This window comes from Panulirus ornatus, chromosome 13, assembly GCF_036320965.1.
Source record: "Panulirus ornatus isolate Po-2019 chromosome 13, ASM3632096v1, whole genome shotgun sequence".
Lineage (NCBI taxonomy): Eukaryota > Metazoa > Arthropoda > Malacostraca > Decapoda > Palinuridae > Panulirus > Panulirus ornatus.
The window spans coordinates 12,066,684-12,090,270 of record NC_092236.1 but is presented as its reverse complement, the minus strand read 5'-3'; the positions used below and the strand labels follow the sequence as shown (position 1 = coordinate 12,090,270).

The following is a 23,587-nucleotide window of genomic DNA, read 5'->3' as shown; positions in this document are numbered from 1 at the left end:
ATCAGCCTGTCCCGGGAGCCGAGGAGGTCGGTCCTCTCCACCTCCAAGTACAACGCGCGCGGGGGGACTGAGAGGAAAAAAAAAAAAAAAAAAAGAGCCACCCCTCTCAGCCAGCTAACCGCCTCCCCTTGCCAACAACAACAAGCGGGCAGGTCGTCCCTGCTGCTCCTCCTCCGCCCAAGGATTACATCACTAGCTGTGTGCCACTCTAGACCAGTCTCCCACACCTCTATTACGTATATCTCATTATCCTTACTGTTAACCGAGCTGACAGAGTGCCAAGGCTAACATTCTGACCACAAGACAACGGTTGTGTCCGTGTTAGTTCTATTACTTGTGTCTTACTAATGGACGCGGCTTCGTCTACAACAGATGTTTTGTTTGAGATCAGACCTTCTTCACAACTCAGGAGGCGCGGGCCCTATGCTCTAGGGCGGCCCGCCGGTGGTAAGGGACCTAAGCAGTGGGCCTAGGGTGGGGGGTTGGGCTCGTTATCCCACCTCGGCCCCCACGAGAGGTAAGCTGCCTCTGCTGTAACAGAGAGATCAGCATGCACGTCTCTGCTGTTCGAAGTATACCTCCTGCGTCTCTGGCAAGCCAGTGGGCGAAAAAAAAAAGATGCTACTCGCAGAGTGGGGAAATTCATGCATGGCCTGTAGGCTACGGGAGGGAGCTTAATGGGTAGACACACTTGTGAAGAGCAGCAGCAGCAGCAACAACAGGAAAGACTCATGCAATATCTGCAGCGCGCGTCTGCTGCCTGCCAATGATGTCCTTCACCTGTCATTTAGAAATATCAACATCACCGCACCTCCAGGCAGGCAGGCAGTTCCATAAAACCTGAGGAGTGTTCAACGTAACAGGTAAGAGAGACTAGTGTCTCCAATGGAGAGAGGAGTACACGAGAGCCGCCCATGACCCTCGCCTGCTGCGGTCACCCTGACACCAGAGGAGGTCAACATCGTCTAACACGCCCGCGCCCTCCTGCATGACTAAGGCTCATCCGACCTATAACTAACCCTTCCCCAGCTCACACCATTCCACAGGTATGACGCCTCACTCCCTCATCCACTCATGTGACAGTGATCTACCCCTTGACCACGACGCTACGACCCTGGGAATAAGACAGCTTGATCTCTGAACTACCTATGACGGTAGAAGGGCTAAGGTTAAGCGGCCACACCTAAGGGACGGCGTGTCAAGCGCAAGGGTTGTGTTAAAATCATAACCATGGAATTCATTAGGGTAAAATGCCCACTGCTTCTCCTACCTCCGCACCATCTCCACACACACACACAGAGCTGTCTACCCAACTGTTCGTCCTTCCCCAAGGGCGTGGTCGATAAAATGGGTTACCTGGCATTAGCCAAGAGGGGTGTAACTGTATGGATGCACACATAGAAGGAAATATATGGTACATATAAACAAGGCTATAAGACGGGGCAACACGAGGGGACGAAAAAACCTATCCTCGTAACATACAAATAGTAATCACAAACAGTAATCATAAACAGTAATCACAAACAGTAATCATAAACAGTAATCACAAAGAGTAATCCCACTGCTGACCTCGGCCCAGCCCTTACTGCGTCGTCACGCGAGCCGTGTGGACATAAGGGGTGGTCACCGGGTTGTGTACGAGTCTTGGAACACCTGTGAGGCTCACCCTTCACGCCTTATCAACCGTCAGGCCTAACACCACCTCCATACTGATGATCGGGGCGACGTCCCCTCTATGTTAATCACGTTTTCACCAATTCCCACATACCTCATCTACCCCAAACCCTCTACTTCAACCAGTGTATGATATTTCCAAGCGTCTACACAGTGGGATTTGTCCCCCAGCAAAACAGATAGAGACATATGAAAGCCCCTGGTCTTGGTGAGAGTCTTGCCTTACATAACCTCGCCCATACGGTTATTTATAGCTTGCTGGAGGGAGGCCCCTGGCAGGGGAGAGGGGCGGAGTGTCGGGTCGAGTGGCCTCCCCCCGCGCCAACACAAGTCGGCAGATCTCGGCCTACCAGCGATGCCCATACAACTCCTCCTCTTTAATCCCTCGGTCAGCCAGTGCGAGTCTCCCTCAACCTAGTCAACCTTCCCAGGGTACAGAGCCGACTTGACCGGTCTCCAAAAGCCTGTTGAGTCTCTCTCTCTCTCTCTCTCTCTCTCTCTCTCTCTCTCTCTCTCTCTCTCTCTCTCTCTCTCTCCAGCGGCGCCGTCCCGCACACCTCCGACCATGCCGACCAACGTCACCATTTCAATCGATTTCGCCTACGTAACACCTTCCTCACACTAACAACAGCCAGTGATGAAATTATTCTTCACTCGACGACATATCCTTCAAAAGCTAATGGTACGCCGGTGCAAAACAACCAGTTTGGGGTCAAACCTATCGCGCAAGAAGACTTATAAACTCACAGACACGAAAACAGTTACAATTCTCCTTCTTCCAATACAAAGAAAACTCGTCAAACACATCTGACTGGCTCCTGCTAGGGTGATGAACTTGTGGTAATCCTCGGGCAGGACAAGCCTCTCACCCAAACTTTTCCTACTTCGACTGAACTTTCTGTTCTGATCCCACGCAATTAGGCTTTACTGCCTGAAAACTGCATTCGATCCCCCTTTCTAGAAGCGTTCACACGAACGACACCCTCCAACCTGCTGTGTATCCGACAGAGACACACTCTTACTGATATCATTTTTCAGTAAGAACACTGACAGTCCGTTCAACACAGGTTCATATACTTTAGGATTCGAACCTACGCTCTCGACCCTGGGCGTCCCGTGAATGCGCTACGCGTCAGGAACGCTAACATAACATTATATAATATAATATTATATCATAACATTATATAATATAATCACCCACGAAATAAACCCATTTAGCTAACATCACTTCAACTAACTAACAAAATGAGAATGATGCACAGACCTCATGTTACTCTGCAAAGATCAGCACTGTCCTATGGCACAGCTCCCTCCGTCTTTGTCACATTCCCTTAACTTTAAGGGGGTCAGATCAGAGACCAGGTCATCCTACCGAAGCGACGTGCCGCGGTACTTTAAATTAAAGGGGTCGCACCGCCTTGCTCACACCCAAAGGCAGAAACAAATGCAATGCGATGCACTAGCGTGGTCACTGGAGTCATATATTTTGATCGTAAGCATCAATCTCGTCGCAAATGCTAGTTCCTCAGCTGTCACCACTGATTAAATGCTAGTTCCTCAGCTGTCACCACTGATTAAATGCTAGTTCCTCAGCTGTAACCACTGATTAAATGCTAGTTCCTCAGCTGCAACCACTGATTAAATGCTAGTTCCTCAGCTGTAACCACTGATTAAATGCTAGTTCCTCAGCTGCAACCACTGATTAAATGCTAGTTCCTCAGCTGTAACCACTGATTAAATGCTAGTTCCTCAGTTGTCACCACTGATTAAAAGCTAGTTCCTCAGCTGCAACCACTGATTAAATGCTAGTTCCTCAGCTGCAACCACTGATTAAATGCTAGTTCAGTGCTAGTTCCTCAGCTGTAACCACTGATTAAATGCTAGTTCCTCAGCTGAAACCACTGATTAAATGCTAGTTCCTCAGCTGTCACCACTGATTAAATGCTAGTTCCTCAGCTGTCACCACTGATTAAATGCTAGTTCCTCAGCTGCAACCACTGATTAAATGCTAGTTCCTCAGCTGTCACCACTGATTAAATGCTAGTTCAATGCTAGTTCCTCAGCTGTAACCACTGATTAAATGCTAGTTCCTCAGCTGTCACGACTGATTAAATGCTAGTTCCTCAGCTGTAACCACTGATTAAATGCTAGTTCCTCAGCTGTAACCACTGATTAAATGCTAGTTCCTCAGCTGTCACCACTGATTAAATGCTAGTTCCTCAGCTGTCACCACCGATTAAATGCTAGTTCCTTAGCTGTAACCACTGATTAATGAGGGCCACCTAGCTGGCAATACTTACACAAGAGAGGACTTTTAACTGTCATCATAGGAACCAGGTGTGTGTGTGTGTGTGTGTGTGTGTGTGTGTGTGTGTGTGTGTGTGTGTTTCGGTGGGGGACGTCAGCTGGAGAGGCCGATTTCGTGGGCAACATTGACTCATCTGGAGGCCTACAGTAGCCAATACTCACGCGAGAAGACCCTCAGTTGGTAACACTGTCGCAGGAGAATATCTCTGGCTGGTAACACTTGCACGAGAGGACCTCCAGCCAGCTGGTAACACTGAATGACACTGTGAGCGTTTCGTTGGTAACCCTAAACACACAAGGGACACCTGCTGCTACCATGTTAATCAGTGCTGACTAGCAAGCAACGTTAACTAAAATGGGGGCGTTGAGCTGCCTGTATTAACCAAAAAAAGTCGTTTACCCGACACTAACTAAATGAGGGCATTACAGCGAGCTACATCAACCACACAAGGGTGTGTGTGTGTGTGTGTGTGTGTGTGTGTGTGTGAGTGGTGTTCAGCTGCCAACATTAATACAATACGGTGAGTTCGACAGCTGGCAAAACTGCCTCGCGGAGACAATGACATACTGGACAATGATTCACCGGAGCCTGCCTTCACCTGGCAACCGTGACTTTTAACACCGACAAGTGAAGAACACTTGTGGACGTCCCCGGCCTGGCAGATTCAACAGACTGTGTATTCCAGGATAGGTAAGCCAGGACCCCCGCCTATAGCTTCCCGAGTTCTTACCATTTAACGGGTGTCAGTTGGGGCCAGGACGACCCTCCCAATGAGGCCCCAAATCTAGTCCTTCAAGGGAACTACAGGCTAACGGGTTGACGTCAGTAAGGCCTGGACGTCCCCCAGTGAGGCCCTGTCTATAGTTGTTTTCCAGGGGCACTGCCAGCTTGTGGGGTGTCAGTGGTCCAGGACGACCTCCGACGAGGTCCAAAATACAGTCTTCCAGGGGGCAATAACAGATAAGGCCAGGACGACCCCTGGTGAGGGGGCCCAAATGCTGTCTTCCAAGGATCCTACCATCTAATGAGTATTACTTAGCCTAGGACAACCCCCTTAGGGCCCTACTCTACCGGCATTGGCAATCACAGTTTCGAGACAGATATATGATAAATACTGCTTTAAAATGCAACTTCAAAAGCACTGATGAGGTTGCCAAGACCTAAGGAAAAATGTAAACCAAATTATTACGTGAAACCAGACGACGCTTGGTAATACATGGGATAATGAAGGCGTCTTACTGTAGTGTCCCTGAGGTCCCTTTTCCCTTCAGAGAATTTTTTTTAAGTAAATATATGAACACGTGACCGCTGCAGACGAGCTTTCTTTCTAATGGTCACACCCATCTACCATGGCCTCCAACGAGTCAGCTGTGCCCACTGGAGTCTTTCAACTGGTATCAAAGACTCGTGTGGCCTTGAGCCGATAGCAAAGCGCAGTGATTCTCAAACTGGAAGCGCTAATTAACTGAGGATCTCCTACTGGCAACACTCCCTCACTTTGAGCTGGTATCCCACTAAACAGCAGTTATTCACGAGGGCATCCACCTGGTTACCCACCTACCCTTACCTTGCGAGGGTGAGCCCTTCTAGCTGACAACACTGATACATGAAGGGGATCTCCCTATGGTAACACTGACTTACGCCTGAAACTAGTATCAGTGAGTGAGGGGAGGAAGGCTGTGTATGGCAACAGTGCTTCACGGTGGGTGAGCCTGTAGTGGGCAACACTGACTCCCAGCACACGTGAAACACTCCCTCGTGTACCAGCCTCAACCCCCTCCCACTCCACCCCCTTCAAACCCCCCGCGTTCTTCCTCCCCTACCACATACGTCAAGAACAGCCGCGGTGGCTACCTCACCTTCCTCAACACCCCGGCGGCGACCTCTCCCACCTCCCTCCATGCCCCGCCAACAGGCAGTGTTCATCAGAATCAGAACTATGGTTTGACACACCCAACCAAGGAGGTGCCTATTTGCGTAAACCACATTAAATGCTGCCCATAAACGCCATGGTGAGGTCCTCAACTACTACTGGCGGCGAGGGCAGTGAGATGGTGCGGGGGTAAGTCCTTTGGGTAACGGGCGGCGGGCGGGGGGGCAGCGCCCATGGTCATACACACGCATACACACCCGACAAATGCTCCACCTCCTGGCCCAGCTTACCTCCCTCCCAGATCACTGTTTACACCCCGCTGGTTATTCCATGAATATATCGCCCACACCAACATGGGCAATGCGGTGCGTCAGGGGTGGGGGTCCGGTGAAATATGCATAGCGCTAGCTTGACAAGTGACATGCAGTACAGGCCAACACAACCAATATTAATCCGGGTTCTATTCTAAGGGAAATGTGGACACCAATAGTCGCCTCCCTAACATACCCAGCAACACCCAAACCATCACGCCTCATGTCAACAACGTAAAGACCTACAAAAGACTTTAATGGAGAGGGTAATTACAGAATATAATTAACACTACACAAAGGGCGATCGATGATCTCGTACGAAAACACGAAGAAACAAAAGATTTTCTGGCGCGGACTTCGGCGTCAGCAAGGGGAACACCCGAAAAGGCATTATGTAAGTGAAGGTCACTAAGAAATTGCTCGATGATAACCAAGGTGCGAGCGCAAGAACAAAAGATACATGTTCAGGATCGCACCATTTAAGAAAACGAAAACAACCAACAAAAGAGTGTTTGGGAGGCTAATACAGAAGAGGACAGTTTCCCTGCCAAATCGCTCATGTCCCGTGACTGCTGCCTTTCTTTGAGAACACACGAAACTGAAATACGAAGAACCATCTGGAACAATACGAAAAACGCCTCAGGAGAAAAGTATTATGCACATGAAACGAATCAGTATGTCGACACACTCATAATCGCTGCAAGAAAACGGCAACCTCCAAAAGTCCGGATATAAACAGGCCAATAATAAGACCTAAGGTAAGGTATGGACGCATTGCCTCAAGTATTCAAACTACTAGAGGTGAACGCACTAGATACCACATCACTGCTACGCCAGACATAAACATTGACGTCACCCGAATTCCTACCACTAAGCGAGGTCCTACAAGGCAGAGTGCGATTACCATCGCTATTTATAACCTACGCAGCAGACAACCAAGCAACAGTGGGGAACATGAGGATGGACATTTATTGAGGAGACGCCAAAGTAGCGGCCTCCAACGGCGCATCCTGAATACACCGACCTTGTACACAATGAGACGTTCACACTCAGCAGTTATGAAGGTCAGGAAAACAAAAATGATTTCACACGTGTTATTAAGGAACACTCACGCCAAGAGACATGATAAGAAAACTGGATACAACACCAGCAAAGAGCAAATACTAAGCTAGACAGTGATTTCACTGTTCCTAGGCTAGGCTACACACTGAGATCTCAAATTCTGGGCTAGGCTACACACTGAGATCACAGATCTTAGGCTAGGCTGCACACTGAGATCACGGTTCCTAGGCTAGGCTACACACTGAGATCACGGTTCCTAGGCTAGGCTACACACTGAGATCACGGTTCCTAGGCTAGGCTACACACTGAGATCACGGTTCCTAGGCTAGGCTACACACTGAGATCACGGTTCCTAGGCTAGGCTACACACTGAGATCACGGTTCCTAGGCTAGGCTACACACTGAGATCACGGTTCCTAGGCTAGGCTACACACTGAGATCACGGTTCCTAGGCTAGGCTACACACTGAGATCACGGTTCCTAGGCTAGGCTACACACTGAGATCACGGTTCCTATGCTAGGCTACACACTGAGATCACGGTTCCTATGCTACGCTACACACTGAGATCACGGTTCCTAGGCTAGGCTACACACTGAGATCACGGTTCCTAGGCTAGGCTACACACTGAGATCACGGTTCCTAGGCTAGGCTACACACTGAGATCACGGTTCCTATGCTAGGCTACACAGTGAGATCACGGTTCCTATGCTAGGCTACACACTGAGATCACAATTCCTAGGTTAGGCTACTTACCGAGATCACGGTTCGATATAAATGACCATCCGTACGAATGGATAATATAAGGAAAAGCGTAGCCATAACGAGCTTGGATACATTCTGGGACGGTAAGCAAAAACCACAATGGTAGCTTCCCATACACAAGGCTATTCCAGTCCCCATCCACTTTGTAGCTATGTGCTGAATAGATGAGGCCCTCAACCCACATGTAGCACTCTACTGTCCATATGTACTCCACCCTGTACTATGCCCGTACTTAAATAAAGCAATGCATTCACGGAGCCCTCAGCCCACCTCTCTCTCTCTCTCTCTCTCTCTCTCTCTCTCTCTCTCTCTCTCTCTCTCTCTCTCTCTCTCTCTCTCCAAACCTAAACACCTAACTTTTTACAAAGTAACTGTAATGTCTTGCCCATGTCACCGCACGTGGTCTCGTTTATACATAATGACAGAACTGAATCGTGTAACCACTAGGCCTCCAAAATCGCGTACGCTATTGCTGGCGAAGGTAAAGCACCAGGCACCCCAAGATTCTCCACAAGATGACCTTTACATGAAAGATTGTGAGAAACATCAAATACAACTTCTCATAAAACCAACTGTCGCGTAACTTGAGAGAAGGGGGGAAAAAAAAAAGATACGAGAAGACAAAGAAGACATACAATGGATACAAAGAGGACACACACAATAGTGACATATTGGCCAAGATCTGGACAGCAACAAGGGTGGTTTTCTTGTAGTCTGAAAGCCTTATGTAAGAAAAAAAAATATCACAGCATACGATGAACATTTCTTCATTCATTACTGCTACTTTTAACCAAACATGTAGCATCACTACACACACACACACACACACACACTAACCCGGAGACAAACAGGTGACGAGAAACACATAATCATCAATAAGTAAACCATCAATAAACCAACAACGACCATTCTCACCCTAGCTATACACCTCTCTTGTTTCTCGACCTCTTCTCTCCCGCCTACTCCCACATAAACACCCCACAACAACAACAACAACAAAAAAAATAATGAGAGAAGAGTGAGGGTAACCTTGTGGTCAGGTCCTTCAAACTTCTGGCTCTGAGGCAGTCAGTCAGTCACCTAGCGTTCCGATGGATCTGTTTAAGAGAGCCTCTCAAAAACCTGCCCAGGAACGTCGCCAGTACTTGGTGTCCCCTGGAAACACAATACAGTTAGCAAGCCTGGGTGTGGCTCCATGCTGGGTGGCTTCATTTGCGCCTGACTAATGAAGGATTCATTTTGTGGAGTATGTGAAGTGCTGGAATCTAACGGTTCTTCAGCGAGCAGCACAGAAGAAAGGTAGGATCATAGGGTGGGGGAGGGGGCGAAAATTTTGGGAGCCTTGAAAAATGTGTGGAAGTCGAGAACATTATCCCGGAAAGCAAAAATGGGTATGTTTGAAGGAATAGTAGTTCCAACAATGTTGTATGGTTGCGAGGCGTGGGCTATGGATAGAGTTGTGCGTAGGAGGATGGATGTGCTGGAAATGAGATGTTTGAGGACAATGTGTGGTGTGAGGTGGTTTGATCGAGTAAGTAACGTAAGGGTAAGAGAGATGTGTGGAAATAAAAAGAGCGTGGTTGAGAGAGCAGAAGAGGGTGTTTTGAAGTGGTTTGGGCACATGGAGAGAATGAGTGAGGAAAGATTGACCAAGAGGATATATGTGTCGGAGGTGGAGGGAACGAGGAGAAGAGGGAGACCAAATTGGAGGTGGAAAGATGGAGTGAAAAAGATTTTGTGTGATTGGGGCCTGAACATGCAGGAGGGTGAAAGGAGGGCAAGGAATAGAGTGAATTGGAGCGATGTGGTATACCGGGGTTGACGTGCTGTCAGTGGATTGAATCAAGGCATGTGAAGCGTCTGGGGTAAACCATGGAAAGCTGTGTAGGTATGTATATTTGCGTGTGTGGATGTATGTATATACATGTGTATGGGGGGGGTTGGGCCATTTCTTTCGTCTGTTTCCTTGCGCTACCTCGCAAACGCGGGAGACAGCGACAAAGTATAAAAAAAAAAAAAAAAAAAAAAAAAAAAAAAAAAAAATTATATATATATATATATATATATATATATATATATATATATATATATATATATATATATAGAACTTTATGGCTTACTTTCCTTTAAGGGTATTATCAATCTACATTAAGAGTATAAGAGTTCTCCTACACTTTGACATAGTATTTCTCACACCCAGGCCATCCTTCACAATGTCCCATCCTCATTATGTAGCACTTGGAAAGAGAGAGAGAGAGAGAGAGAGAGAGAGAGAGAGAGAGAGAGAGAGAGAGAGAGAGAGAGAGAGAGAGAGAGAGAGAGAGCCAGTGCAGTGTGTGCGTGTGTGACGTACAGTTCTCGCTATGACCCAATTTCCCCGAAACATAACAATTCAGCATAGGCCTCAGAAGACTGTAGCTGCATCTGTACGTCATACCGATCGCAAGACGCTCACTCAAAACACACGCATATAGTGTGGCAGCAGCTCCTCACCCAATTGAGATGATCTGGTGTTAACCGGAATTTTCCAGACTTTTCTCATTTGTAAATAAAACTGAAAGAAAAAAAAAAGGTTACCCCCTCGACGTCCGGTGCGGCAGAAAATAAATAACCTTTATCGAGTCATTCATAAACTGAATAAAATAAAAACACCCCCTCGCTAAGGCCGCACTTAACGGCGTCACAAATTAGATCGACGACGCCAGACGACCTTCGTACAGCGCAGGATAGACGATAAATGATAAATCTCAGTACGAGGAAAAATTCTACACTGATCTTGCGTCAATAATGATAAAAAAAAGATATCAAATCTCGGCGAAAGATGTGCACTTAAAAAAAAAAAAAGGGAGGAAGAATCCAATCTTTTATACAGAGTTGCGACATGGATATCATACCAGTGAGGACGCCGGGGCCAAAAATAGCCAATACTAATCACGAAAAAAAAAAAATCATAAAAAATGTTTACGTTAGCAGGAACCACATGACGTCATCGGCCTCCCTAGGGGCAGACTGGAAGCGGCGCACGTTTGAAACAGCCAATCACAACTCGATCACACGCTTGACGTCAGAGAGTTGGCGATCCGGGTAGTACTGACGGACTGCCGTGTCAACTCCAGAACATTTCTTACTGACGATTCTTGAAAGTTCTAAGAAAACAGTTCCTCTACTTCCGCAAACTGCCACTGACTTAAGCTTCTAAATATATATATATATATATATATATATATATATATATATATATATATATATATATATATATATATATATTCTATTTTTATTTTATTTATTTTGCTTTGTCGCTGTCTCCCGCGTTAGCGAGGTAGCGCTAGGAAACAGACGAAAGAATGGCCCAACCCATCCACATATACATGTATATACATACACGTCCACACACACAGACATATACATATATACACATGTACATAATTCATACTGTCTGCCTTTATTCATTCCCATCGCCACCCCGCCACACATGGAATAACAACCCCCTCATGTGCGCGAGGTAGCGCTAGGAAAAGACAACAAAGGCCCCATTCGTTCACACTCACACATACAGCAACCATGTGACCTACTAAATCTATCTATGACATTGGGAGACACCCGCTGTCCACCGCCTCTCCAAGCTGATTCAGACGACCTTTATGCACTTGCCCGCCGAGACTTGACCCTAATTCAGATCACCTGAATGTCAGCGAAATCTCCCGGTGCCCAAAAGACGGTTGACAAGTGTTGAGCCAAGCTGAAGGCTATGTGCATATTCATGGTGAGTGACGGACCAAAAAGTAGCAGTCGAAAGTCAAGGGGCGTCAAGCCTGGGTCCGTACTAAGGTGTTACACGCACCAGCATGCCATTGGAATGACACACGTTGTCTCTTGGTTTTTTTTCGTTAACTTATCCGACTTAAGTCTTTCTATAGATTCCCCTCACTCTTTCGTGAGTTTACGCACTCCAAGTTTCGTGGCCTCTCTCTCTTCTTTGCCGACTCGTTCACTCTATCGTGGACCAAGTTTTTCGTAGGCTTTCTCACTTTCGTAAGGTCGCTTCCTCCTTCCATGGACTCTCGCCTCTCAACATAAAACCTCTGGACAGTTTCCTTGAAATAATGATGATCATACTGGAAAGTTCGAATTCTGACCTTAGAAAAAATCGAACTCGATACGTTGGATCTCAGTCCTCAGACAGGGAGAACAGATAAGTACAGACGTTTATAACGGTGCAACGGTAATATATATATACATATATATATATATATATATATATATATATATATATATATATATATATATATATATATATCCCTGGGGATAGGGGATTAAGAATACTTCCCACGTATTCCCTGCGTGTCGTAGAAGGCGACTAAAAGGGAAGGGAGCGGGGGGCTGGAAATCCTCCCCTCTCATTTTTTTTTTTAATTTTCCAAAAGAAGGAACAGAGGGGGCCAGGTGAGGATATTCCAAAAAAGGCCCAGTTCTCTGTTCTTAACGCTACCTCGCTAACGCGGGAAATGGCAAATAGTTTAAAAGAAAAAGAAAAGATATATATATATATATATATATATATATATATATATATATATATATATATATATATATGGCAAAAATAGAATTACATTTCATATCAATATCTTAAGGAAACATATTTAGTTGCACGAAATCCATATTCAATCAAGACAGGCAAGGAATATCTTACTTGCCACAACCCTCGGGCACGACGGTACGACCCTTTGAACATGATGGTATACAAACCCTTGAGTATGAGGGTCTGAAGAATGAGGTCAAAGTTTATGCTTGATTTGGATATATATATATATATATATATATATATATATATATATATATATATATATATATATATATATATATATATATATATATATCCCTGGGGATAGGGGATTAAGAATACTTCCCACGTATTCCCTGCGTGTCGTAAAAGGCGACTAAAAGGGGAGGGAGTGGGGGGGCTGGAAATCCTCCCCTCTCGTTTTTTTTTTAATTTTTTTTTTTTTTAATTTTCCAAAAGAAGGAACAGAGGGGGCCAGGTGAGGATATTCTGAAAAAGGCCCAGTCCTCTGTTCTTAACGGTACCTCGCTAACGCGGGAAATGGCGAATAGTTTGAAGAAAAAAAAAAAAAAAAAATATATATATATATATATATATATATATATATATTTTTTTTTTTTTTTTTCTTTGTCGCTGTCTCCCGCGTTTGCGAGGTAGCGCAAGGAAACATATATATATTGCTGCAAGAGAGGCGGAATCGCCGAGCACTCCTGGCCATCCTGTGGGCGGAGGCGCGAGAGTGTGCACGTACCACCAACACCACACCTTAAGTAAGGGTCGTACCTTCGTGCTCTGTGATGGCCCCACCTGGCTTGAGGAACGCACCGTCGTTCTCAAGAATCGCACCGACCAGAACAGAGGATCGTGCCGTACGTTATCGAGAACCGCACCGTCGTGCCCAAGAACAATGCCGCACTGGTTTTAGTAGCGTCCCGTCGTGCTTCAAAGATCGTACCATCTTGCGCAAGAAAAGATACCATCGTCATCACGGATCGTACCGTCGTGCTCAAGAATCGTACCGTCAGGTACAAATTTTAAGAGCGCGCACACACACACACACACACACACACACACACACACACACACAACCTTATCAAGGAGAAAGTAACCTGGGCAGTCGAAGAGGAGGAAGAGGACCAACGCCAGCCAGTCAGCCAGCCGCGTCCATCTTAACTAGGCGAAAGTTCCGGTAGGTGTCAGTTTTTTTCCCCCTCCCTTGCAGGAGTCGGGCGAGTTTATAATCTTTATCAAGCTTCCCCTCCAACCTCACCCTCGTTTTTCATCTGATAATTCTACCGCTAACGTTGCCAAACGAAAATGCAGGAATTGAACCCGAACGTCTGGCCTTTTCGACCAGCTTCCTCCTGCCTGTTGGAATGTGAAGAACTCGATCGTATTACGCCACCTCCGCAGAAAACGAGCCGGCCGGACGCTCATTCTGTAACGAGGACCAAGTTCTTCCTAGAACTTCTTAGAGTGAGTTGAGAGAGGCGCAACGCGCGCGCGCGCAGTTTTCCTCGGCGCGGAGGAGTCTGCTTGACGTCATGGATGTCAGTGATCATGCCTAAGCCCCGCTGACGCCAAGGTTCCTCCTGCATCAAGGAAAAAAAAAAAAAAACCACTTCAGTATGCTGGTGGAGCAAGGCTGGCCGGGTGGCGGCGACGGAGGCGAGGCGAGGGGCACCAGAGGGTGTGTGTGTGTGTGTGTGAGTGTACGCGCTGACCATCACACGGCAGAGGGGGCCGTACATAAGATAGATCAGGTTCACGAGCTGTGGTTGTGGAGAATGGAAAGTACGCGCGCGCGCGTGTGTGTGTGTGTGTGTGTTAGAGAGAGAGAGAGAGAGAGAGAGAGAGAGAGAGAGAGAGAGAGAGAGAGAGAGAGAAGACGAAGGAGGGAGGGAGGTACGCTGACGAGGACGACCGTGCGGTCACAACGCCTGCAGCTACGGACGTTATGCTCGACCCTCGTCCTCTCTCACCTCATTTATACAACAGCGTCTCCGAACACCACACTCTCGCGGCGTTCCTCCCATCGCCCACAGGAGGACAGGCAAAGAGGCGGAAGAAGAAGAAGAAGAAATAATCTGCTCTTGCAGCTTAAGATCAAAAGTAACCCCTATCTGCCTCCTTTTAAGAGAGAGAGAGCAAAAAAAAGATGTTCGCGAGCGGAGGAAAATATGGCGCACAGTTCCTCCTCTCCAGTTATCCACAATGAGTGGCGGGTGTGCGGCTGCATGCTCCCGCCTCCGTAGTTAAGCTTTCTCAACCGCACAATCACTCATGAAGACGTTTACGTAACATACAATACTGGACCACAACTGCCTGCAAGGAGAACCTGCTTTTGTTGGGACATTGTACAGATCCACGAGAGATATTTCCTGTTAGAAAAAAAAGGGGAGGAGGAGGAGGAGGGACTTCTCCTTCTTCCCTTTAAACCCCCTGCAGCGCCTCCAGGTTAGAACCGTATGACGTCACCGTACTAAACCGGGCACTACAGGTCTGATGCGAGAGGTGGGCGGGGCCAGCGTGTGTGTGTGTGTGCGTGTGTGTCTGTGCTAGGGGAACCCCCGTTAAGGCTCGTAGATTGGGAAGGTCGCAGGTGTGAGAGGAGCGGGAAGGGGTAGTGTGGGGTGGAGGATATGACCGGGGGAAGGGGAGGGAGGAGGAGTCCACCTTACAGAAACCATAAGAACAAAAACTGGATTTTCCTCGGCCAAGAGAAAAGGAGAAAAATGTCGAAGTTTAAAACTTGCAACGGAGGCAATACTGACCGTAACCCACCCAATAACTGTCCCTGGACGCGCGGGGGAAGGGGTGTGGGTGAGGGAGACCTCCCTCAATGTTATTTCTTTAACTTTTTGGTGTCTTTGAAGGGGACGCGAAGGGGGAACCGGATTCCCCCTCAAAAAAAAGGAAAATTATCTGATAATGAGAATTATAATAGAGGCCGGAGGAGGAGGAGGAGGAGGAGGAGGAGGAGGAAGGGGGGGAGGAGGAGGAGGAGGAGGAAGGGGGAGGGGGGGTCCGGGGGAGCCGGCCGGCTATACTCGACCCACCAGGTTGAGCGGACGGCTAACTACTGCATCCTGCTGGCCCACCCGACCGAGGGTCTAAGACATATACACGGGGATGGATGGCGACCTGGTGAGTGCTGGGGAGGAGGAGGAGGAGGAGGAGGAGGAGGAGGAGGAGAGTGGCGCGGAGTGGGCGATGGAGAGTTGGAGTAGGTGGGCAGTGTACAATGTATACGTGTGTGTGTGTGTGTGTGTGTGTGTAGAACGGAGCTACGATGGCCTTTTGGGGCGAGAGGACAGTGGAAGAGAGAGAGAGAGAGAGAGAGAGAGAGAGAGAGAGAGAGAGAGAGAGAGAGAGAGAGAGAGAGAGAGAGAGAGAGAGAGAGCAGGACGCTGGGAAACATCGCGGGGGAAGTGTTGGTCCGTCTAAGATCAGGGCGCGCGGGGAGCGAGGTGTGGGGTGGGTGTGGAAGTGTTGGTCTAAGATGAGGGCGCGTGGGGGGTGGACGAGCGGGGTCAATCGTGTCAACCTCTCTGTGACGGGGCTGGGTTCCTCTAGAGCAACGGGGATGCAAGATAGGACAGTCTTGGGACCCAGCGGAAGGATTTCACTTCCCGGACTGTGTACAGTTACACCTACAGTCATGGTTGCTGATTTATTATGTGGCGTAATAATGTGCACGAGACAAACCAAGGCACATAGGTAATTTCTCAAATGTATATATTTTTCATCCCATGGATGACATCTTTTTTTGCATAAAAGCCGTCATTATTACTATCGATACACACTAAATATATTATCATTATAATTATCATAATCATAACCATTATCTTATTCATTATCATAATCATTTATATATCATAATCATTATAATCGTAATATTAATTATTATTATTATTATCATTATCAATATTATTATTATTATTATCATTATCATTATCATTATTATTATAATTACTGTCATTATTAATATTATTATTATCATTATTATTATTATTATTATTATCATTATCATTATTATCATATATTATTATCATAATTATTATAATCATAATTATCATTATTATCATTATCATATTATCATCATAATCATAATCATTATTATCATTATCATTATCATTATTATGTAAGCCCAGGACCTGCTTTATGGTGCCCCAGGAGCGTCAAGGCTGCACTCTACGTAGGAGCAGAGATATTACGGACTCCTACGGAGCGAGAAGGTCCACGACCAGACTACATTCCTTTCCGTTTACTGACCGTAGCTGAGTCCTCATTCCCCGTGTAACCACAACCACGGGGAGTCCAGTAATACCCACACGATGTTACATATTCATATATTTACTAAACGTCTTTCCCCGTCTGTTCCAGGAGCTACCTTGCTTATACGGAAACGGCGATCTAAAAAAAATAACACATGTTAAACGTTATCATCCACATGATAAATGATAACACATGGATAGGATGAATCAATGTAACTGACATTTAGTTGAGGAATACATGACCGTATCGGAGGTTGGGATAGTGTGGTGGATGCAGAAACGTGTGGGTAAGATAGATTAGAATCCAGACCAATCTCCCCCCCTTTTTTTTTTTTGACCCCGTACCTCTTGCTTCATCCCCCTTCTCTGCTTCTCCTGGTCTCTCTCTGTTGATTCCTAGTGTGTGTGTGTGTGTGTGTGTGTGTGTGTGTGTGTGTCACAAGTCACGGGACTGACGGACCAGACCAGGCACGTTCCTTCCTCTTACCGTGCACGTCAAAGGAGGTGAAAGACTAGCCAACCAGCCAGTCAGCCAGGCCACTTATCCTCCTCCTCCTCCTCCTCTCGTCCTTCCAGTCACCGAGCCAACACTCGAATCAGATCAGAGCGTAATTAACATTCCACCTGGCGTCCAGGAGGCACGTGTGTCCCGTCAAGAGGGAGCCTGGAGGAGCAGCCCCTCCTACTACCAGTACCTGCGTCCCAAGGCTGCACACGTCAGCTGGGTCCGGGGTCTTCACACGTGACTACGAGCCAGCAGGTTTAAGCTGGTAAATGATGTTCCGTTTTTCACCTTCTCTCCTCCGTATCGTCGACCTGCGCAACGATGAGACGTATAACGAAGCGGTAACTCATCGCCTGTACCATAGTGATGTTTAAAAAGACTCGTGTCTCGCACTTCAGGGGTGGAAAAACATTGTTATTTCATATACATCTAATTAAACGGAACACGTGTGCGCATCAACTGCCTCCATTTACAATGCCACGCCTCGGCTGTATATAGAGTGGCGGATCAACGCTTGAGGAAAGAAAACCCCAAAAAGCATTCAACGGTTATATAATGTTATATAAGAGTTAGCTCTCTCTCTCTCTCTCTCTCTCTCTCTCTCTCTCTCTCTCTCTCTCTCTCTCTCTCTCTCTCTCTCTCTCTTTCTCTCTCTCTCATACTAATTAGGACGCCAAATATCAAAATGTCTCGTTGGTATTTACCTGTGTACATGTCCTTCACGACAAGGGCGCCCAAGATGCACCTCCTCCCCTCTTTCTTCCCCATTCTATTTTATCTATATTTACGGATTAAATTTTCGTCGGCACAAGACGGAGGAGAAGGCAACTCCAGCCACACCGAGAGACGTCCAGGCGCCGGCGAAGCAAACCACTGTTGGTGGGGTCGTCGGGGGAGGAGTGGCTCTACGCCTGGCCATCGTGGAGAGGCATCGTCTGCGTCCCGCACTACTTGCCCAACGAACGCCCTGAGATCAGAACGTACAATGTCGGTCTCCGAAGACAGAGACAGATATGCAAACAATGATGGTCAAGGGATTCAGTTCGAATTGCCATGGATTCCATCCCATATATCGGCCTCCGGGAGCATGATGAGGATGTTCATGCATAAGCCAAACTTACAATTAGTAAAGATGTGGAAAACAACACTAAGTCATCAATCATGTCTCCAAACTGTAATTACGAAGGAACTAACAAACCTCTTTGAAGCACGAAGACGAGTTGAGATATGCCCAAGTAGAAACATTTTTCCATCACAGTGAAATGTGCACAGTAAAACATGTATATTGAGAGAATAATCAGATCAGCAAAGTACAAGATGTTGTAAATGCTAAACCAAGACTAGACTACAGGTATTACTGGCGCTTTGGCCTGTCTGGAGACGTTAATCACGTAAACTGTAAAATCTTCAGCCAGATATTTGGACTGTAACATTAGGTCTTGGACTGTAAACACATAAAGCCTTTTAAGGACACGTTTACATAAACCCGGCAAGACTGATTTGTGCCGGTGTACCAGGCAAGTTTATCGTGCACCCAAGCTCATCCTGGGAGCGGTGGCGCTAAAGCATTACGGGGGTTCCCAAAGGGTATTTCTTAGACCCACGTGTGATTATAATACATAAGTTTGTTACAAAAATGTTTCAGTACACAAGCTTCATTACATATACTACATATGTAGTAACTTGCTAATAACAAGATACCTGAAATTCTAAGACTGTGTCCATTTTATGCATCAGGCGATTGTTTGCTTATGTAATGAACCAATTTCGTAATAAATTATGTAATGAGCCCCAGCCCGCTGGGGTTTTTAAGAAAGACCCTCTCTGACCCCTGTATATCCTATTGCGCTACCGCTGACACGATGAGCATGGGGTGCACGATAAAGCCATCGCAGACAACTGCACAAATGAACTTACATGAGCCACTCCACCAGGGAGCAACATCACTTGCGCTCCCTTACTGCTGTCCATGGCTTCCCGCCACACCCTTTCTACTTCGCCCCCCCCAACGGCGGTGAGTCTAATGTACACCCTGAGGAACTCGTATCCAAACATACTGCTGACATCAGCGACTAGACTCAGCGGCTGCGGTGACACCAACGCGTCGGAAACTCGAGAGGGAAGTTACCCGCGAGTGGAGGAGAGAGAGAGAGAGAGAGAGAGAGAGAGAGAGAGAGAGAGAGAGAGAGAGAGAGAGAGAGAGAGAGAGAGAGAGAGAGATGGCTTGGAGACATCGTCACACGAACCCCGACCAGCGACCTCGTCTGACCGCTCCAGCCAACAATGATGATCAGTGACAGACGTCCGAGCAAGCACGACCTGGCAAGGCACAGGTGCTCCCCCTCCTCTTCCAACTACCTGGGTGACCTGACGAAGGTACCGTGTACTCGAGGTGAGGTTATAGGACGTGCCTCATCCCTCCCTCCCTTAACCTGTCGACCTCGCCACCTACAACGCGCGCAGGGGTGGGCAACGCGGAGTAATAATCAACCAAATGGTCATACTTGCTCTGTGTGTATGGTCTTAGAATCACCTTTGAACGTCTGAAGAAAGAGTTCCAAGATCTTTTTTTTACACGAAGGAGTATCCGGCTTCTCACGTTCAGCCAGTCAGACGCTTCTTCATTTAATACCACGCGTTTTTCCCCCACCTCACCTCATTTGAGAGACAGTTCGCTATACACGCACTAATTAGATCCCCTGAGTCGTGAGCTTTAGCTTTGCTGTGTTTTACGTGGTGCTTTAATGAGAGGCTTTTTAGAAAGGCCAAGTATATACCACCTGTGGGTATTCTGAGGAGCCCAGTTCCCACGCACTGGTTATGGCTGATGAACTACATCAGGTTAGTTCCACACTACCTTACTCCAAACCCATCCTTGGTCAACAGCTTAATACATTCTAGGAAAAAAATCGAACGATTCTAATTCTAATCATTGACAGTTTTCCAAGAACGAAAGGAAGGCTGTTGGGACGATAGGCGAAACGCATTTTTTGTAATCCCTTTTCTTTGGAAATAGGCTGAACCAATTTTCTGTAATTGGGAAATGCCATTGGACTACTTATTTCCGTCGGTGTATCGTCATGACCGGTCGACTTTCGGCTGCCATTTTCTCCCTGTATGTTCTAGTGACCTGGTGGCTCTGAATATCATGAATGTCTGGTATTACATCTAGGGGTACCTACAAATACCCTCAGTTGTTGGCAGAATATTCAAAGATTTTTCTTTTTTTTCCTATACGCAATGAATCGAAGTAGTTTAGAAGGGACGTCATTTCTTTACTGTCATTACTTCAGGTAACGGACAGACAGACACAGACACAGACAGACAGACAGACAGATACAGATACAGACAGACAGACAGACAGACAGACACACACACACACACACACACACACAGAAGCAACAGAATGTACAGTCGCGAGGCATCACAGTGGCTAAGGTGAGTCACGTCAGTTGTGTATGTATTGGTGCAGCATAACGCAGCATTACCTCTGACGGTCCTGGGGTCTGAGCATGTAGCAAAGGGGAGACGGGGGAGGGAACTGGTTCACCACATACTAGTCTCCACCTGATGGGTCACCAGCATACACGCATTCCGACACGAGGATGCATGGATCTTCACATGACAGGGTGAGAAAAAAAAATATATATATATATATTAATCCCTTGACGTACGATGAGATATGAATTTGTTCGTTATTTCTCGATAATGTAATCCTATATCTATTCCTAACTTAACGTTGCTAAACACTCAATTGACACTGAAAGGCTGTGTCGTGGAGGTGGTGGTGGTGGTGGTAGTGGTGGCGTATATGGCCGCCTCTCCTCAACCACATCGCCACTGGCAAAGAGTTTCCAAAAAGTGGCCCTGCCTGGTGTGGTGGACGGCAGGGCAGAGGTGGCTCTATGTTCAAGTGTATATAAGTCGCAATGGACCCCCTCGAGCGTCAGCAATATACACGTCACAACGGACCCCCTCGAGTGTTAGCAATATATACGTCGCAACGGACCCCCTCGAGCGTCAGCAATATATAAGTCACAACGGACCCCCTCGAGTGTTAGCAATATATACGTCACAACGGACCCCCTCGAGCGTCAGCATTATACACGTCACAACGGACCCCCTCGAGCGTCAGCAATATATACGTCGCAACGGACCCCCTCGAGCGTCAGCAATATATACGTCACAACAGACCCCCTCGAGCGTTAGCAATATATACGTCACAACGGACCCCCTCGAGCGTTAGCAATACATACGTCACAACGGACCCCCTCGAGCGTTAGCAATATATACGTCGTAACGGACCTTCTCGAGTGTCAGCAAGACAGTTCCACTCTCGAACGCGAGGGTACGACCCTTGTGTGTGTGTGTGAGTGATGGCCGAGCCACTGACCTCATCCCTCAGGGTCAGGTAAGAAGGTCAGGCCATCATCATAACCACGGGTCGTACCATCGTGTTATAGAGGGGTCTCACAGTCGTGTTCAGGGGTCGTATAAGTCGTGCTTATGAAATGAAGATGGATTAATCACAATACGACCTTGTACTAAGGAACAACTTAAGAAATAAACATGATACAACACATGAACAACACAACACGGGTAGCAGCAACACTCACATACATCAGGTCAACATTTCTCAACACTACTTTGATCAACCCAGAAAACGGGAAAACGTAACACTTACCAGCAGCTGAGAGAAGGAGGGCACCGGCACACACCTGTAAACAAAAGAAAACGCCATCAATAATTTACATGGATTGCCGGACACTTTTGAGATCGTGAAGGGGCTACTCAAGGGTGAGAGGATTACAGCAACGAGGCTAGGCATTCTACATAACCTCTTAATAGTTCCCTATGACACATGGGCTACAACAGACGGGACTTCTGCGCTCCCCCCCTGGCAAATCCATCATGAACCCCAAGCTCATCCTGCGAGCGGCAGCGCCAACGGACGGGTTACAATGGCAAACAGAAGGGGTCTTGGCCTGGACGCCGCCAGATTCCTGTGATCTTGCGCAAGCTAAGCAGTCAGTCAGTGGTTTCCAAAACGTATTCTGATACACGATATTCTGTACAGTCTGATGAGAATACAGAGTTGTCTCATCTTCATTCTAAAGACTGTTACGCCCGGCTGGCATAAATCATCCAGTTATGGTAACAGCGACATCTCTGTGTGCTTATCCTCCAGGGGATGTGATATCTCTTTCCTCCTCCTCCTGCCGAGAAAGACGGCAGACGACGACCACCCTCACCTCAGAAAATGCTGAAGAAGTCGGCATCTTCAGGGCCAAGTCGGGCGAGACCTCAGCAAGTTTCCACAGGGAGGGAGGCTGCCTCGAGGACGGCCAGTCATCGGTCGGCGATGTGAGCAGGGGAGGCGGACGGCCTGGTCAAGTTCGTGGAAGAATCCAACCAGGACCATTGGAACTTCGATTTCTGATTGGGGTGCCGATATACACGCTGCCTACACACACTCGTGAGCAAACCAGGTCTTTTTAGAAGCCCTTCCTCCCGACACACACACACACAACTGATATAGAGATCCACACTACCAGGCTACTGAACGAAAGATGTTAAAGAAGATCTACCCCCTAAATGGATAGACATATATATGCGCTTCACGCCATCACGAGTCGTTCTGTGAGGTCAAGGGTCGTCTCGTCGTCTTCCAAGGTCGCAACGCTGTGCTAAAACGGGATTAAGCATTATTTCAACAAAATAATTCCGCTTTTTGTTTCATTCAGTTTAACTAATCATAAGTAGATATCGCCAGTTTCGAAGTACCAGCACTAATATAGCTATTAATACAGTCAATTACTACACTTCAGAAGGATAGCGAGTGGAATATAATGCATTATTTCCATGTATATATATATATATATATATATATATATATATATATATATATATATATATATATATATATATATATATATATTCACCTCTCTATCTCCTTAAAATACCTATCATCTTCTTACTCTTACTACCAGCCTTCATGCAACTCTCCCCTTCTCCTTTTTTTGGTCTGCACGAATAACGAAATCACACATGATCTGGCAATGGACGGTGAAGGTGAGGGTGTGAAGTGGGTTTTGAGGCTTTTACTTCTGCCTCTCACTCTAGTTCTCGCCCTCACTCTGTTTATTCTTGTTTACTTTGCGCCAGTAAAACTGGGGATGAAAGGTAACTGGAAGGGAGGGAAAGCTCCCTTTCATGTCTTTGTTCCCCTCCTTTATTTCGCTTAAGGCCTGGC

At 46.9% G+C, this 23,587-nt stretch overlaps 1 protein-coding gene across 1 annotated transcript in view; it reads right to left on the bottom strand.

The window, feature by feature from the left end:
* Positions 1–23,587, bottom strand: part of NaPi-III (Na[+]-dependent inorganic phosphate cotransporter type III) — a 319,898-nt gene that overhangs the window by 143,525 nt on the left and 152,786 nt on the right. Inside the window, exon 3 of the mRNA XM_071668644.1 lies at positions 22,019–22,052. The gene's annotated coding sequence lies outside the window, so the exon portion shown is untranslated. The remainder of the gene's footprint in view (positions 1–22,018; positions 22,053–23,587) is intronic.